Source organism: Hemibagrus wyckioides, linkage group LG14 (assembly GCF_019097595.1).
Source record: "Hemibagrus wyckioides isolate EC202008001 linkage group LG14, SWU_Hwy_1.0, whole genome shotgun sequence".
NCBI lineage: Eukaryota > Metazoa > Chordata > Actinopteri > Siluriformes > Bagridae > Hemibagrus > Hemibagrus wyckioides.
In genome coordinates, this window is record NC_080723.1 from 11,092,802 (window position 1) to 11,106,281 (window position 13,480).

Here is a 13,480-nt window from a genome sequence, read left to right on the forward strand (position 1 = left end):
TTATTTGAAAAACAGCACATTATTTAATGATTAGCATGAGGTTTGATGTCAATCATCTGCCTTAGATGTCCCTGAATGAGTTGTTTCTGTAAAAAAAAAAAGTTACAATGAGCTCATGAATGTAAACTTATTTAAATTAAAGTTGGCACCATTTTCAGAGCTGCCGTTATTAAAAGTACAATCAACATTTTGGACACATCTTCTAATTCCATGGTCTTTCTACATTGTAAAACAATGCTGAAGGCGGCCGAAATACACAATAATGTCCTTTGAACAGTTGATATTGAGATATGTCTGCTACTGATGCTCTGTAAAGCCTTCATAACGGCTCTAATCTGAGGTGCTGTTAATTGGTGATTTCTGAGGCTGGTCACTCTAAATGAACTTCTCCTCTGCAGCAGAGGTAAGTTTTGGTCTTGCTTTACTGGGATGGTCTTCATGTGAGCCAGTTTCATCATGGTGCTTGATGGGTTTTGCAAATGCACTTGATAATACTGTTCTTGCAAGAACTATTCCAGAACACCTGACCTTCGTGTCTTAAAATAACAACTGACTGTTTTTTGTTGTCATTACATATGGATTACTTAAGTCCATGTGTGTTATTTCATAGTTTTGAAATCTCCAGTATTGTTCTAGAATGTAGAAAATAAGTCACTAAACAAAAAACATTGTATTGGAAGGTGTGTCCAAACTTTTGACTGGTAGTGTACATTTAAGATTTCAAATACACAGTGTTACTACAGTAACCTTAACCTTCAACTGCTCCGTAAATGACATAAATGTAAGACGTTCAGGATAAAAGCATCCGCCAAATGCTGTAAATGTTAATGGTAAATGTATAGCATGATTCCACAACTCATCCTGGGTCACATGACAGATGGTTTAGAGATAAACTTGCTAAAGAGTTCAACAAGAAACCTGCAAAACAGGATGTGTCATCATTTCAGTAGTTAATGTAGTGCAAAGCAATTTCTATGAATTAGCACCAAATACAATGATCTGTTCTATTACTGTGTCTACAGTACTCACTCAAATCCTCGATGTAGCCCACCAACATCAGGCTCGGCCGCTCTGAATTTTTAGTCATTTCTAGTCATTTTTGCTTTTATACGTTTTAAAAGTTTTTGGTGATATTGCCTAGTAGTCAGTAAGCATCTGTCTTCTGAACCTGCTCAGCAGTGTGTGTTCAGCTGTGACATTGCGTGAGTGGTAACTTGAAGTGAGGCCAAAGATAATGTGCTTATTGTTTATTTTGGAGTGTTACTTAAGCAAAAAATTCTACTACAAAGAGCTTAGAATTACTACCAAAAGAATAGTGGGCTTCTGAATTGTCTGCATGTGTGTGTGTGTGTGTGTGTGTGTGTGGTGTTTACAGCTTAATGAGGATTCAATATCCCCACAGAGACAAGAATATCTGACAGCATTGCTCTTATGGGGACGTTTCTTAAAATAAAAAAAAAGCTGGAAGTTAGATTTATGTGAAGCTTATGATTAATTATCTGCAGTAACAGTTATTCCACTGGAAAGGTCCTCAGAAGCGTAATAAGACAAATGTGTGTGTGTGTGTGTGTGTGTGCACAAAGCCTCTGAATTTGGTGTTTAATGTTATGTACATTCACACACACGGACACACACACACAGACACACACACTTAATCTTTTTTATCCTGTATATTTTTCTCCACACTAGTGGCACATCTTTGCAGCTTCAAGGCTACAGTAATCGTGTGCTGATTGGGGAGAACAGAGCTGTCCTTTAAAGAAATACACAATTTCACTGAGGAGCTGGGAGACGCTCAGCACATGGTGGAGAGAAATCTTTTATTTTTTTTCTCGTTCAGTGCACATCCCCCTCCCACCACTTTACTTTCTCTCTCTCTCTCTCTCTCTCTCTCTCTCTCTCTCTCTCTCTCTCTCTCTCTCTCAGTGTGTTCAGTATTAGCTTTATCTGCTTCTTACTCACTCACACTCACACACACACACAGTCGAGTCCAAAGCACTTGGACTCTGAGGACTTGGCAGGCTGCTCTTTCACCTTCCTTTCTCCTGAACAGAAACGCTCATATTTAACCTGCGCTTCAGGAGAACCCGGTGGTTCTGAGCCAATAAATAAATGGCAGCGGAGACTGAAGAGCAACTGAGGACTAACTGACAGAGACAGAGAGAAGCAGAGAAGAGGAGAGGGAGAGACAGGAAGAGGGATTCCCCCTCGTGTGGAGTAAACAGGAGAGGCTGGTAAGCACTGACTGCTGCTTTTAATAAAATAGGGAATTCTCAGGAACAACGGGAAAGCCACTGGAACATGGTGTAAAAGATTTCTCCAGCAGTAACTGATGTTTAGTGTTGTTTTTAGTTTTTATTTCAACTAATTAGTTATACAACAAATAAGACCAGTGAAACCCAGGGCAGATTTGCCGTATATTTTGTTATAATATATATATTTTTATATCATATAAATTACAGAGGTTTTCTTTTGCTGATTTTTTTTCTTGCTTTCTTATTCTGTTTACTGTAAACTCTCTCTGTGTGCAGTAATCTCATTCCACAGTTTGCAGTCAGTTTGAAGAAGAATAAATTGTTAGTCTTTACCTTCACTTCTGCACTGTGTGGTTCTCAGTGTTCCTTTGCTCCTCGGCTAATTATATTGGATTGACAGGCAAATCGGGGCTGGTAACTTGGAAACAGGCATGTTGAAGGTTAGAGAGCTCAGTGAAACCACACTCGTGCACACACACACACACACACAGTATTACTGTAGCTAAGTAATACTATTCCTAAAAGGAAATTCTACATTTTTGGACATAGGTTTCCTATAATTATGGGGTCATCTACTCTTCACAACTGTCTGAATGCACACACACACACACACACACACACACAAACACATAAAATGGTTGTATATTGTATCATAGCCTGACTGTTGTTGCACTAACGATATACACATACACAAACCTCTGGACAAAGTGTTACAAAGACGGACAAAGAGAGACAGTGTGAGAAAGCTTGTGAGACTAGATGTGTGTTGTGGGTGTGTGTGTGTGAGAGAAAGAGAGAGAGAGAGAGAGAGAGAGAGAGAGAGAGAAGGAACCCAAATTGTATACTGCCACAGTCAGCAGCTCAGGATGAAACACATTGCACTTGTTCTGGTTGATGCTTAACTTCAGACAAACCATGCTCTGTTGAAGATGCTTCCTGAAATGAATATCGTGACATGACATGTGTTTTCATTTGGCTCCCAGGCGTGCTCCACCTAATTAATAACTGAGAGTTTTTGCTGTTAATTAACCTCACAGCAGCACTACTGGAAACGAACAGTGTTCAAACAACAGTCGTGGCATCATGCTGTATTTAGGAGCCATGCTGCTTCACTAAACTATTTACTGAAGACAGTGTGTCTGACTGTGTAACATTTCTAGTCACTTTAGCTGCTTGGGCTGTGCAGAACTATGATTTGAGATGTGAACAAAAATGAACTAGAATTAAACAATTATAATAACAAAAGACACATCAGCAAAACACTCAAAAGGATGAGTCTGCCTGCACTGATTAATGTGTTCTCTGTTTGTTCTGTTATCTTTTCCTCTTAATAATACTATTCACTTTTTTAGTTGGACACATGACAAGTACACAATGGCCAAAGATTTGGGGGTGACACAGAGAGATAGAAAGAAAGAGAGAGAGAGAGAGAGAGAGAGAGAGAGAGAGAGGAACACATAATGTGATGGACATCAACATGCAGCTTGGCAGGAAATCCTCAGTTCTTTGTATGTATGAGTCACTGAAGGTGTGTGTGTGTGTGTGTGTATAGTAGCATCCATTCACAGGAAGTAAAATACATCTGATGAAGGTACAGTCTAATTATATACTTCCCAAGAGTAGAAGAATTTGTTGATCCTTATTATATTTTGTTCAGTTCAACACTACTTCAGCTTTACTTGATGTGTAGATGGACCTTCAGGAAACCTTTACTGAAATATGATCATGACAAAATGTTAATATCTGAATGAGTCTGAAAGAAAAGAGGTATAAAGGTTAGTAAATCATCAAGGTAATTTGCTAAATTAGAAGGTAATAAATTCAGAAACCTTTAGGCTAGTTCAAACAGAAGCCTTTTATTTTTGTCACATATTCATTATTCATTTCTTCACATATACCAGCTTTGGGTTAGATCTCAGGATCAGCCATGGTAAAGCAGAGAGGGTTAAAGGCCTTGCTCAGGGGCCCAACAGTTTGGCAATGCTGAGGCTTGACCCCTGACTTGAGCCCTGACCCCTGTTGTTCTGATCAACAACCCAGAGCCTTAACCATATGCGTTACCACTGCTCTTCTTCACTATTTCTTTAATTTTTGAAATAGTAGAAGTACATCAGTAAACCATACAGATACTTACTGTGGTTATTTCACTGGTAAATCCCTTTGGTTGTGTTCTTTGATTGTCTGTTTGGGGGAATCCTGACTTCTTTTTTTTTTTAAGAATCTTACAACAGAGTATTTCCCAATTGTAAGGTTCTACATAACATTTAAGTATTTTATATGAAGTGTGGGACATTTGAAATATTTTATTAGTTTTCGGAGAAGGGGAGAAAAAAACCCCACAACTAATAAAAGTGAAATGCCATCTCTCTAGCAGACGGTTTCCACATCCATCGTTTGAATTGGCTCAGTTCTCTGGAACGCTCCAGCGATTGCAGTTTTGCAGCCAGAGCACCGCGAGGCCAGTTGGACTGCAAGGCTAAATTTCCAGACAAATATTCCAAAGAGCAGAGTATGTTCTGCCCTGCTGGGTGTGATCACAGAAGTGCACTGGATGATTTCCCTTGTGTTTTCATTTCGGATGGCTGAAGTGACTGCTGTATAATGTATTCTGCTTTAATTGTTCTGCGTGTGGACCCGCTGTGTTCTCCTCGGTGCTCTGTCAGTGCTCCTTAAAGTGCAGGTGGGAACCACTCATCGTCACCTGCATCATCACCCACCTGATTTGACAGTGTGAAGGGTAAGATATAAAAGCAAAGATTAAGACTAGGCTTTAACTGATCAAATACATTTTAAGGGTGCACATTTGTTCTGCACTTTGATAGACAACGCTTTCTTCGGATAATTGAATAAATCTCAGTCCAGAGCTCTGGTTTCCACAGGCCTATAATTATGACCTTTATTATTATATACTGTGCATGATTACAAGAATTTTCCTGAATTATTCATAATGTGCCTTATATTTCTGTGGAACAGGTGCTATTTGAAGTTCTGAGCCTAATGTAATTGTTCTCCTCTTAAGCATGATGAATGATGAACACTTCTGTACTTCAAACAGCATTTTGAAGTTCTACTTTCATTGTTAAATAAAAAACACTATATTTTTAGAATACTGTATTATATTTACATTTGTTATTAATAGTTAAGTAGCTCAAATTTTATTGGTTGGAGAGGACAGCATGTGACACTTTCTTTTAAATAATGTTTTTGGTCTGCTGTTGCTGATGTTTTTTTCATAACTGAAATATTATTGAAGTTTATGGATTGTTTGTTTCTAATTATCGTTTGTAACCATTTCCTGCACTGATGACATGGGGTGGGAATGCATTACCGTCATCCACTTCATTTCCTTCTAAAAGCAGGCATTTATGAAAGACTGCATTACTGTAAACCCCTAGTGGCTTAGGAGTCATGGTAGCTTTTAGAGTCGCTAATTGTTTCCTGTCAGTAAAATTGTTGCCACACTGATCTCAGTTCTGTTTATTGGTGGAAGAAATCATATGAATTGGACAGACAGACAGACAGCATTGCATTATATATTTACATTCATGGCATTTGGCAGACCCCGTTATCCAGAGCAATTTACATTTAAGTAGTCTAACACCTTAACCACTGAGATAGCTATGCTAATTATGCTAATTATGGCTACTGGACTTCTAATGCATCACTTATTACAATATAACTGTAGAAAAAACTGGTTGTTGCAGCTCTAATCATTCTGTGCAAGGTTATCAGTAAAAAAATGGGAGACACATCCTCTCTGGCTGTTTACATTTAGATTGCTCCTTTGGGCTATTGATGTCAACATTTCTTTCAGTAGAACAGATGTACACTATGCTTATGCTTCGGGCATGTTATAACTGTCTTGTGACACAATGCCTTTATATTCACAGTAGGTTTGTGACGAGGGTTTAGTACAGTGTTGCAAACTGAGACTGATAGAACAAACAATTTACCTGACAAGACTTGTCAGGTTCAGCATTGAATGTCTTTGTCATTTTCCACTCCACAGTGGTGGTTAATATGAAGCTCACAAAAAGTAGACACTCAGGACATTAAGAATTTGTAGTTTTTTAGTTTTTTATAAGTATTTCTGTGCTCAATAACTTACTAGGTGTAATATATTCACAGAAAAGTTTAAAATAACTAAATTTCCATTCCTCTCGCAAAACGGAACACCAGGGTACTGGTAAAAAAAGGTTGAACTAATAATCAATATGCCTATGCAGAACTATAACTTCCACGAAGCACAGAGCTGAATATGAAACTGGCTGTAGTCTCAGCTTTAACGCATTGATAATTATAGTGTGTTAATTATAACTGATTCTCTTTCTCAGCAGCATTTATCAGTTATCAGGGTTGTGCATGAAGATCCTGACTCATTAATGAATTAGATGAACAGTCAGTGCACATGAACATCTAATTCTTTCTTTATAGATTTTCTTTTGGCAGAATAAATACATAATAATTTACTGCTATCTAAATAAGCCAATATACTATGAACAATGTCAGGGCAGAAAATCACCAAGTGTACTTTAGATGTATAGAATGTTAAAAGTCCTTTGGAATTATTGACAGTGTTAAATTATTGCCTTCATAAACATGAGTAGGAGATTTATATAATTTTCTTTGGTCTACTTTTTAACTCTTAATAATCGTATTATCTTAAAAAAAAAAAAAAAAAGTGTGTGACAAAATTATACTCGCCACTAAATATTTTAAAATAAATTCTTGAAAAACTTTCCTGTCTGCTCTCAGTCTTCAGTCATTGATGCCCTATGTCCTTCTCTCCTGGGAAATAAATATGCAGTATCCATTACCTAAAGGATAAACCAGTTACTTTAAACACAACAGAGACAGATGGTTGTTGACCCACAAAAAATCAGTTCATTGATTTAAAACATACATGACTAGTTAAAAATCAGTTAATGACAATTAGGGTCATAATAAGAGGCTCCACATGGGAATTTGCAAGGCTGTAAGAACATTCTCCACCACACAGGGAGGACGAGGTTGAAAACTAAAGATGGCTGTTTTAAATTTACACATTTTAGTTGATTCCTTTTCAGAATAACAACAAGCTATTTGGAAGTATTTTAAAGAAAGAAGCTCTTCTGAGGGGTTCAGTCTCACAGGTTGAAACCTCTAATGAGCAGACGCATCAGAACTGCATATGGCATCACATGTGGTGGTCAGATGAGACCGAAATCAGACCTTTTGGTCAAGCACAGCTTCAGCATGTGGGCTCTTGTAAAGATTGACAGCAACAATTGATTGATTGTTATTTCAGCCCAAAACCATGTTGCTTCTGCTATGAGGTCCAAAATCTTAAAATTTAGTTAAATCTTTAAATTTAACTTTTGCCTGTTTGCTTATATATATATATATATATATATATATATATATATGTATATATAAAGTTGCGGTATATTTCCTCCAAACAGAGCTTTAGACTGATGTTATCTTTAGCCTGTGACCTAGAGAACTGGTATTGATGTATTCATAGATAGAAACTTCAAGGCATTTTTGTACGTTCTCTGGATAAGGGCATCTGCTAAATGCCATAAATGTAAAGGAATTATTTCAGATATTTTTACAGAAACACACAAATCTTTTTTTTTAATAGCCATCTCAGTCTCTGGGATTAACCATATTGCAACCCTGTGATCTGAAATGAGGAAGGAAGTCCACATGCACAAACCTAACGAGATAAAGGAGCTTAACATTTCATGCATGATGGAGTGTACCAAACTCCAAGCTTCAAGAGTCTCTAGCTTCATTAGACATTGCAGGAAACCTAGTGCTGTTATTTTCTCCAGTGCATGTTTCACAAAATATTCATTGTTAGGAAGTGAATCTGTTTTGAAAACATGTACTGTGCAACAACTGTACTTCATTTAAAAAAAAAAAACAAGTATGGAATGAGATTCTAGACATAAACATTTATATATGTGAACTGGGTCTCTTTCCATACACGTTATAGGTCCAGTTTATTTAACTCACTAAAAAAATTACAAATATAAAAGAGGGTTAGTATCTTGGTATCTTGGTATCTTTCACTTGAGCATATCAGTGATAAATATTTTAGCCATAGAACCTAAAGGTTTCATATGAAATTTTAACATTTCCAACAAACAGAAAAAACATTTGTTGACATCTCTCATGTGAGTTGACATCTCACAGATAAATATTTCATAAACCATCACTATCAATCTTTATTTCAAATTATTTTATAAAAAGCACATGTTAAAAATGCTTTGTATTTCCATGGATGGAAAGATACTATCTAATACATCCACAGGCCATCTTTTTCTCTCCTTGTAACTTGTCTGTCTCTAGTAGGTCACTTGAAGATTACATATCAATTACATATGTAATCTTTTTCAGGTCCTCACTGGTCAGTGAAGCATCCAAAACTAATTATAGCTTACAATATTGTGACATAAATTAGATTTGAAATGCATGATGATGGATGAGAACAGAAGAATGTTAAAGTGTCCATGTCATGGAAAGCTAAATTCATCTTGCTGGTATTATGCAAACATCGTCATAATTTCTTTCACCCCAATCCGATATTCCTGTTAAAATTGGACATTTATATTTTCCCTGATATATCTATATATCTATATATCTATATATCTATATATATCTATATATATATATATATATATATATATATATATATATATATATGTATATATATATATATATATATACACTATATTGCCAAAAGTATTTGCTCACCTGCCTTGACTCGCATATGAACTTAAGTGACATCCCATTCCTAATCCATAGGGTTCAGTATGACGTCGGTCCACCCTTTGCAGCTATAACAGCTTCAACTCTTCTGGGAAGGCTGTCCACAAGGTTTAGGAGTGTGTTTATGGGAATTTTTGACCATTCTTCCAGAAGCGCATTTGTGAGGTCACACACTGACGAGAAGGCCTGGCTCTCAGTCTCCGCTCTAATTCATCTAATTCATCTATCGGGTTGAGGTCAGGACTCTGTGCAGGCCAGTCAAGTTCATCCACACCAGACTCTGTCATCCATGTCTTTATGGACCTTGCTTTGGTCACTGGTGCACAGTCATGTTGGAAGAGGAAGGGGCCAGCTCCAAACTGTTCCCACAAAGTTGGGAGCATGGAATTGTCCAAAATGTCTTGGTATGCTGAAGCATTCAGAGTTCCTTTCACTGGAACTAAGGGGCCAAGCCCAGCTCCTGAAAAACAACCCCTTACCATACCCCTTACCTTACCCCAAACCCACACCATAATCCCCCCTCCACCAAACTTTACACTTGGCACAATGCAGTCAGACAAGTACCGTTCTCCTGGCAACCGCCAAACCCAGACTCGTCCATCAGATTGCCAGATGGAGAAGCGCGATTCGTCACTCCAGAGAACGCGTCTCCACTGCTCTAGAGTCCAGTGGCGGCGTGCTTTACACCACTGCATCCGACGCTTTGCATTGCACTTGGTGATGTATGGCTTGGATGCAGCTGCTCGGCCATGGAAACCCATTCCATGAAGCTCTCTGCGCACTGTTCTTGAGCTAATCTGAAGGCCACATGAAGTTTGGAGGTCTGTAGCGATTGACTCTGCAGAAAGTTGGCGACCTCTTCGCACTATGCGCCTCAGCATCCGCTGACCCCGCTCCGTCAGTTTACGTGGCCTACCACTTCGTGGCTGAGTTGCTGTCATTCCCAAACACTTCCACGTTCTTATAATACAGCTGACAGTTGACTGTGGAATATTTATGAGCGAGGAAATTTCACGACTGGATTTGTTGCACAGGTGGCATCCTATCACAGTTCCACGCTGGAATTCACTGAGCTCCTGAGAGCGACCCATTCTTGTATTCTCAATGTTTGTAAAAACAGTCTGCATGCCTGGGTGCTTGATTTTATACACCTGTGGCCATGGAAGTGATTGGAACACCTGATTCTGATTACGTAGATGGGTGAGCGAATACTTTTGGCAATATAGTGTATATATATATATATATATATATATATATATATATATATATATATATATATATATATATATATATATTTATACATTGTACATACCGTATTATTTATTGTCATTACATTTATATTCATATTTGTCTTTTTTTTATCTACATACATGTATATACTATATACTATATATTATAGATGTTTATACATATATATTATTTATATATTTTTTATAAATATTATATTATATTATCATTATTATTATTATTATTTATTATGTATGTTTATATTAAATACATACTTTTATTGTATATATTTTATTTTATATATATATATATTTAATATTTTTATATACACATATATTTGTATATGTATATCTGATACACAGTTGGCTTTACATAACTATAATTTATCATGTCTTTAATTTCTAATATGATAGTTTTTATTTTTCCTATATATATATTTATATATATATATATATATATACACTACTCACAAAAAATTAAGGATATTTGGCTTTTAGGAGAAAGTTATGGAAAATGGAAAAAGTTCATGATATTATATCATGAAAGTAGGGCATTTAAGTAGAAGCATGCAGTGGTGATTTCCTCATCTCAAACAATTTATTGAAACAAAAGCCAACAACAGTGGTGGGTATACCACAACAAAAAATGTCAATGTCTCAATAATTTGTCATGTGCCCTTGACCATCAATTACAGCTTGACAACGACGTCTCATGCTGTTCACCAATCGACTTATTGTCTGCTGAGGCATGGCATTCCACTCTTCTTGAAGGGCGGCCCTCAGGTCATTGAGGTTCTGGGGTGCAGGGTTACAAGCCTCTACATGGCGAGTCAGCTGATTCCATAGGTTTTCTATGGGATTCAGGTCTGGAGAAAGTGCAGGCCACTCCATTTGAGGTACCCCAGCCTCCAGCAGCCGTTCCCTAATGATGCGACCTTGATGAGCTGGAGCATTGTCGTCCTGTGTTGTTCATGCAGGGGCACAATGACTGGATTAATGATGTTATTCAGGTAGTATTGGCTTGTCACTGTGCCATTCACAAGATGTAGGGCAGTTCTGTATTGAGTAGACACACCTACCCAGACTGTAACACCACCACAACAGTGGCTAATGCATAGTGCTCTCCTTGACATCTCCAACATCGTTGGCAGCCATCATTTCTGCTCAACGTGAATCAACTTTCATCAGAGAACAGCACTGATGCCCACTGGTCCCTCGTCCAACATAAATGCTCCCTGGCCCGACACCTGTGCCTGGTGGTGTGGTCAGGTACCCTTGCAGGTCGTCTAGCACGCAGACCACGCTGATGTAAATGGTTTTGAATGGTCTTATGTGACACTTGGGCACCTCTCACCTCCCTTAAATGTGCCTGGAGTTGAGTGGCATTCATCATCCGGTTCCGCAGGGCACTGTTCACAATGAAGCGGTCATCAACGTGGGATGTGGCCAAAGGACGTCCACTTCTATGCTTTTCTGTGACTCTTCCAGTCTCTCTGTATCTCTGTCGCAACCTGCTGATGACACTCTGTGACACTCTAAGTTCAGTGGCCACTTCCCTTTGAGAACATCCTGTTTGAAGCTTCGCAATGGCGAGGTACTGTTGATCAATTGTTACTGTAGATGTCGTCTTGGTCTCATGATGTAAAAATGTGAACAGCATGATGAAGAGGACTGTTTAAATACCAATTCTAATTGAACCAGAAAATTTATTGGTCGATTCATGGATCAAACACCAGTTGTGAATTTTGCCGTTAAGCACCTTGTTAGAGAACAGCAAGTTATGCAAAAAGTACTGAAACACTGAACAGTTGGACATGTGCATTCAAAAGTGTAGAGAATATATATATATATATATATATATATATATCTATATATATATATATATATATATATATATATATATATATATATATATATATATATCTATATATATATATATATATATAGTTTTTTTTTTTTACCTATATCCCTATACCCACACACTTTAAATTCTTTCTTCATATGTATGAACTGATTAGAAATACAGAACTTTACACCTTTGCTATTTAGGTGCATCCAGAAAACAGGGTATTATCAATGAATAAATGTTTTCTCATTAAATTGTGTACAAACAAAATAAATAAATAAATCCTCAGATATTTGTACAGAAAAATGACAGAAAATAATATCTTCCAAACCAAACTGTAATATAGAACTGTATGTACTTTACATAAATCATGATTTGGATAGAAAGAGTTGATGACAACTTTAACACACAGTTGCACCACATCTCGGGTTGCATATTTTCAAGTTCCCTTTCAAGGAAACTTGAGGCTGCGTCATGACTGACGCTGTGGGAATGCTTTTATGTGAAAGCTGTGTCTGAAGCTCTGTGTGAAATCACAACGATTTATCGGCATGCATAGGTCATGTAACGATGCAGAGTGCACCAGCAAGTCCATAAAAAGAGCACATTACACGAGCTTCTTTGACTTCAGGAAGCACTTTGTGTATGTTGTGTCAGTTGTTTGTCCTGTCTGTCTAGACTAGGGAAAAGGAAGATATATATAAATATATATAAATATATATATAAAATAAAAGATATATTTAAATAAGATTAGGAAAGATGGCAAGTTCAGAAAGTGCATGCATTCGTGCCCTGCTACATTACGGGGGACGACTCGCACTATTTCTGCATTGTTTGAAACTTTTCCTCTCCATAAACTCCACTCTCGCTTTGCTGTTTTCTCCAGCCAAACGCCTGCACCTCGTGCGTCGGGTCCCGCGTCTGCTGAGGCAATCCGCCGACTTAGATCATGGGTCTTGCTGGTCAAGTTAGTGGAGGCGGAACAAGAGATGGGTGATCCCCATTTTCTTGCCCTCTCTCCCGCCTCGGATTCCCCAGCTTCGGCTCCAGGAGCTCACTTTTCGATTTATCCTGACCCGAACGAGGAACTATTATTGTCTTCATCGGACTCTAAAGAGCTCAATGTGGGCGATAATGAGCGGTATGCCACTGAATTGCTTCTTGAGAGAAAGCAATCAGTGCCATTCGTGCTGTTGAGTTTTGCTCACTGTCGCTAAGCTTATTCCACATTTGCTTGTGCCGCGTGGCTCGAGTCCATATATCCCTTTTGTCCTTTCAGCTGACTCTGATACCTCTGCCTTGGTTCCGGGAGCATGCTTTGTGATTTCTCCTGTCTTAGATGAGAAAATAATACTATCTACATCGTGGCCATTGTGGGCCTTGTTATGGGTATGCGG

The 13,480-nt window shown here is 37.8% G+C and overlaps 1 protein-coding gene across 2 annotated transcripts in view; it reads left to right on the plus strand.

Moving 5' to 3' along the window:
* The first annotated feature begins 1,930 nt into the window (after positions 1–1,930).
* shisal1b (shisa like 1b) overlaps positions 1,931–13,480 on the plus strand; it is a 36,443-nt gene continuing 24,893 nt past the window's right edge. For both annotated transcript variants that reach the window (XM_058407407.1, XM_058407406.1), the window contains exon 1: positions 1,931–2,234. The gene's annotated coding sequence lies outside the window, so the exon portion shown is untranslated. The remainder of the gene's footprint in view (positions 2,235–13,480) is intronic.